This window comes from Nicotiana sylvestris, chromosome 4 (genome assembly GCF_000393655.2).
Source record: "Nicotiana sylvestris chromosome 4, ASM39365v2, whole genome shotgun sequence".
Lineage (NCBI taxonomy): Eukaryota > Viridiplantae > Streptophyta > Magnoliopsida > Solanales > Solanaceae > Nicotiana > Nicotiana sylvestris.
This window is the reverse complement of record NC_091060.1, coordinates 100,335,401-100,341,400: the sequence shown is the minus strand read 5'-3', so window position 1 is coordinate 100,341,400 and position 6,000 is coordinate 100,335,401. Positions and strand designations below refer to the sequence as shown.

At 36.4% G+C, this 6,000-nt stretch overlaps 1 non-coding gene across 1 annotated transcript; it reads right to left on the bottom strand.

Moving 5' to 3' along the window:
• Positions 1-615: 615 nt before the first annotated feature.
• Positions 616-689, bottom strand: TRNAM-CAU (transfer RNA methionine (anticodon CAU)). The gene has a single exon. It is a non-coding gene; the product is annotated as a tRNA-Met (tRNA).
• Between the last annotated feature and the right edge of the window lie 5,311 nt (positions 690-6,000).

Here is a 6,000-nt window from a genome sequence, read left to right as displayed (position 1 = left end):
TTACATTAAGTATTGTCCTTCCAGTCTTTGTATTAGTGTAACATCCAAAGCCAACAGCTCTTGGCCTTTTTTCCCCAGAAGTTGCAGATGATTCTGCAGTTGCAAGTCCACTTCCCCTGTCCCCTTTTCCAGCAGATGAAGACCCTCTTTCTGCCTTTGGTTTTAGTGCTATTCCCTTGGGAGAAGTTTGAGGAAGTACATCTGGAAATGCACCTTTTGTAGGTCAAATAGCTGCACTAAGTGCCTTTCCTCTTCTCCTGCCCCTTCCTCTATTAACAGTTATTGTTGCTTCATCACAAATTGAACTCCTTTGAGTTGGTTGACTTGATTGACTTCCTTATGATTCTTGTCTAGTTGATGACCCTCCAAGTGAACTTTAAAATGAATACATACAGTTAATTTCAGCTTGAATGATTAATAGAATCTGCCAGGATTGGTTTCCTTAATACTATCAGCATAGTCACACAATTTGGCAAACTCTAGCTTCCAATCCCCCATAAACTTTCTTAGAACAATCTGTTTGGCTCTATAAACCAACCAAGACTGAACACTAGCCCCATTTTGTAGACGGGTTGGGACCGGCCTTCTATCCCGGTGAACAATGTTCCACTGATTAGGCGGGGACAGGATTCGAACCTGCAATCTTCAGGTCATGAGCCTGATGAGTTGACCAATTCCTCTACCCCGCTTCTTCCCCTTCTCTTTCGAACTCCGAAAACCAAGGTTCGACTTGCATGTGTTAAGCATATAGTCTGAGTAGCATGATTGGAGCTTCTTAGCGCTTAGGCCACTACCTAAAAGTAAGCTTTTCGCTCTTTTCCTCTTACATAACTTAGATGGAGGAGATAGTAAGCAAGACTTTCTACGCAACGAAGCTATTGTTCATCCAATATACAATCCCAACCTCTCTCTAACTAGTTCTTTAATTTCCCAGATTCTCATATAAGAAGCAGCAGTAAGTTCTTTCTTGAATTGTTGGCAATGTATTTTGAATTACACATATTGTTGGTGTTCAGTAGTTTACATTTATGAACATGATGGTATTTTTTTTATCATAAAGTCACCAGAATCTCTATCAACTGAAACATACAACTCCTAGTTGCATTTTTTTTATTTACACTTCACCCTTACCCTACCCTTCTCATTTGGTTTAAGCTTTAACTAAACTTTTTACTCTATTGCATACTCAGCCACTGCCTTCCTAAATTCTCCAACATTCTTAAATATTATGCCCAACTCAAAAATTGCCACTTCACAGTCAGTGTCATATATAACCTTTGTGCTCTTTCTTATACTTGGAAGGTCAACACCAGGTTGAAAATCCACCTCTACCTCTTCATCAGTATCATCATTGACAATATCAGAATTGTCAATGAATTCCTCATCACCTCCTAATCTGCCAACATATTTCCCTTTTCTGTTAAATCCTATATCTTCAAAACCTGTATCAATTCCAACTTCTCCTACAGGCACACTAGCAGTTTCAGGTTCTTTCTTCCTTCTAGTAGCATTCTTTTTGGTTCTCCTTTCATTTCTGAATGTCCTAGCCTCTTCATCAACTTTACTATCATCCTCATCAGGAAGTTCAGCAAGATCTGACTCACTACTAGCTACCTTTGAAGTAACCTCTTCTTCAACAGCCCCTTCTCCACCATTCAGATTCTCTACACTAACAACTTCCTCTTTTACATTACCAGAAAAATCTTCTTCACCAGCAGCATCCTATTCCCCACCAATAACAGTCTCAAACTCTTCAAGTGGAGGCTCTTCAACAGGTTGTGGTCTATTTATACTGTCTGGACCATCTTCTAATGTTGCCCTAGATGGATTATTTATTGTGTTGTTACTTTCTTCAACAACTTCTGGCTAACATAAATATCCAATTGGAACCACACTATCAGGAATTATCTCAACAACATGTGAAATGTACAAGTCTAAAATACCTTCCTTACAGTAACAAGCAATATTATATAGTTGTTCATCGTTTTCCACCAAGACAAATTCTTTGAAATTAGGGTTAAAGATATAAAAACCCCAACAGTTGCATAACCGAACCCCCTTGTGTAATATTGAAGTTCAAACAAGGAGAAATGGTCTTTGTCAAAAGAAAACTAATTTCTCTCTATATTAGTGACATATTTCGCACCTGGAGATTCGCTAAATGTTCCACTATGGTAAAAGCGGACAAGAATGTATTCGTCCACTAACATGATTTTAACCTAAAGTGAAAATAAAGCAACACGTGAGCACAATCAGCAAGATTCGAAGAAAAAAATGAAAAAGCCTGTTTTTATATCTAAAATTCCCAAAACACCATTACTAACACAAAAAACCTAATAAAAAAACTAAAATCTCAATAAAAGAGTAACTCGAGACATACCAGTAAAGGAGTAACTCGAGGCAACACTCTTGCTAATGGAGCAATCGATTTTGGAAGGGGAAGAGGATAGACGGAGACGGGAGTGAGGTTAGGATTTTTTTACTGAGGGTTGTAAAGATTAAAGGTAATTATATGGGTTGGGCATTTTAATCTTGAAGCTGATTTGTTTGACTAGGATTTACCCGGTACACATGGATCTTACGTGGATAATAATTCCATATGGAAGAAACTTATTCGTCGACTATTACACGTTAGTCACGCTTATATACACGCGCTTGACTTATAAAAGACCGTGTGTTTTTTATGTCTAAGTAACACAATAATAATTTTGTTATAGGGTTCAAGTGGAACAGACTCAAGATTAAGTGTCATAGTGAAATGTGAGGACAAGTTTAATGGCCTGCCGATGTATTCTGCCTATATATTTTATCAACAATACGGTGATGTAAAAACTATTTCTTTGATGAATTAGATTCTACAAGATAATAATGATGGTGGTGGGTCATGGCGATGATGATTGTGAGGTGATGATTATAGTTGGTGGAGGCACCTAGCCGTGGTGGTTGTGCATGATGGTTGGTGGTTATATCATGGTGGGTGGCGGTGGAGATGAGCAGGTAAAGTGGTTAGAAGTGCAGGTGGCTGGTGATGGGAGATTGATAGTGGTGGTGGTGGGTTGATGTTGGAGTGTGCACCTCGTAGTGAAGGTGGTTGATCGTGATGGCTGAGAATGATAATGAAGATGATTGGTGGTGGTGGTGAAGGTGGTTGGTAGCTGACGATAGTGGTGGTTACATGGTGAAGATGGTTGGTAGTGGTAGTTGGTCGTGGAGGTGGTTGATGGTGTTTGCAATAAATTTATGCAGAAAAATAAAACTGTAATCACAACAACTATAAAGAAAGAAAGAATTTTATTGATAAACATTGCGGGAAGAAAGAATTTTATTGATAAACATTGCGGGTTATAACTCTGTTTATCCTTTGATTCTTTCTTCCGATTTATTATCCATAATTCGAGGGCCTTAGCGACGTATTTCTCGAACGTAGAATGATATGCATCTCCTTAATGTATTTGATGATCAAGAAGCATGTAGCAACACTCATTTTGGATCTTGAATGTTGCTAGAAATTTGAGCAAGACATATTTGACATGTCTTTGATCTCTTAATGAATATTACAAAAGTTTTATGAAATTTCGGAGATTGTATATTAGATCTCTTTGGGCATATTTCGAGAGTTTATGGAGTTATTAAGATCGTCTTTGAAGGACATATGTAACCTTATTTAAAGCCATGAATTAGGTTTTGGGTGGAGTAGCCACCAAGTAACCCTAATAGACTCTTAATATTTCAAGGGTCGTCTTGAATTTAGGATTTATCTTGATCTACTAAAATTTCAGTGTCTACAAATGCCCCATACTTCAAGGTTTGTCGATGTGTAGGCTTGCTGAAACTTGAAGACGGGACTTGAAGTACCCGACCATCACAATAGATAATCTTGAAACTTGTAGTTTTTGATTTGCAGGAGAAGAGATGAAGGGCAGAATTGGTTCCACCGGGCGTGCCAATTTATTTGCAATAAATTTATGTAGAAAAAATAAAACTATAATCACAAACAATTATAAAGAAAAAAAGATTTTATTGATAAACATTGCGGGTTACAACTCTGTTTATCCCTTGATTCTTCTCTCCGATTTATTATCCATAATTCGAAGGCATTAACAACGTATTTCTCGAACGTAGAATGATATGCATCTCCTTGATGTATTTGATGGTCAAGAAGCATGTAGCAGCACTCCGTTTGGATCATGAATGTTGCTAGAAATTTGAGCAAGACATATTTGACATGTCTTTGATTTCTTAATGAATATTTCAAGAGTTTTATGGAATTTCGGAGATCGTATATTTGATCTCTTTATGCATATTTCGAGAGGTTATGAAATTGTTGAGATCGTCTTTGAAGGATATATGTAGACTTATTTATAGCCATGAATTAGAGTTTGGGTGGAGTAGACACCAAGTAACCCTAATAGACTCCTGATATTTCAAGTATCGTATTGAATTTAGAATTTATCTTAATCTGCTAAAATTTCAGTGTCTACAAATGCCCTCCTACTTCAAGGTTTGTCGAGGTGTAAGCTTGCTGAAACTTGAAGACGAGACTTGAAGTACCCGACCATCACAACAGATAATCTTGAAACTTGTAGTTTTTGATTTGCAGGAGAAGAGATGAAGGGTAGAATTGGTCCCGCTAGGCGTGCCAATTTGTTTGCAATAAATTTGTGCAGAAAAATAAAACTGCAATCACAAACAATTATAAAGGAAAAAAGGATTTTATTAACAAACATTGCGGGTTTCAACTATGTTTATTCCTTGATTCTTCTCTGATTTATTATCCATAATTCGAGAGCCTTAGCGGTGTATTTCTCGAACGTAGAATGATATGCATCTCCTTGATGTATTTGATGATCAAGAAGCATGTAGCAGCACTCCGGTTGGATCTTGAATTTTGCTAGAAATTTGAGCAAGACATATTTGACATATTTTTGATCTGTTAATGAATATTCCAAGAGTTTTATGGAATTTTGGAGATTGTATATTTGATCTCTTTGTGCATATTCCGAGAGTTTATGGAATTGTTGAGATCGTCTTTGAAGGACATATATAGTTATGAATTAGGGTTTGGGTGAAGTAGCCACCAAGTAACCTTAATAAACTCCTAATTTTTCAAGAATTATCTTGAATTTAAGATTTATCTTGATCTGCTAAAATTTCAGTGACGGCATATGGTATAATGGTTGGATGGTAATTGCGTGCTGAAGGCTGATGGTGGTGAATGTATGTTGTAATGAATAGAGTAGTGTAGTGGTAGAAACATCAAAATAACTGGAATTTTTTTTGATGAATTCATGTTAATGACAGGGGCGGATCTAGCGTGTAGTATACGGGTTCCCGGGAACCCAGTAACTTTTGCGTAGACCCTGTATTTTTGTTAAATTTTTTATTAAATATCTATAAATATCTATTTGTGAACCCAGTTATTATTGTATATTAATTTGAAATTGCGACAGGAACTCATAAACTTAAAATTCTGGATCCGCCTCTGGTTAATGATGTAATAATCCGTATATAATCTTGAATGATTCAAACATAACAAGAGCAAAGAATATAATTATAAAAGAAAGAAAAAAAACAAATACACTTAATGAACCAAGATATGAATAATTCAAACTCAAACCTCCATCAAATATAAACAAACACAAACCTATCCCATTCAGGCCAGATTGCAACAAATGATACAAAACCCCAATTGGTTTCCTCTATGTGCCTCTTTGTCTAAAGTAGTGGTCCAATTCAATGGGACCATTGTCCAAATTAAGCAGTTGAAGAAGATGTCGATATTGTTCTCAGTTCATGTCCGATTTTTGGTGCTAACAAACATATAAAGATATGAACATAATGCCATGTCATATATATGATTCACGGACTCATTATACAAGGGCAATTATACCTACTATGATATATCATTTTGTAATAATAGAGATGAGAAAATAATAAGGTTGATACTCTGCTAAAAAAACATGAATTATATTAAGATCAAGTTGATGGCCATGAGACCAT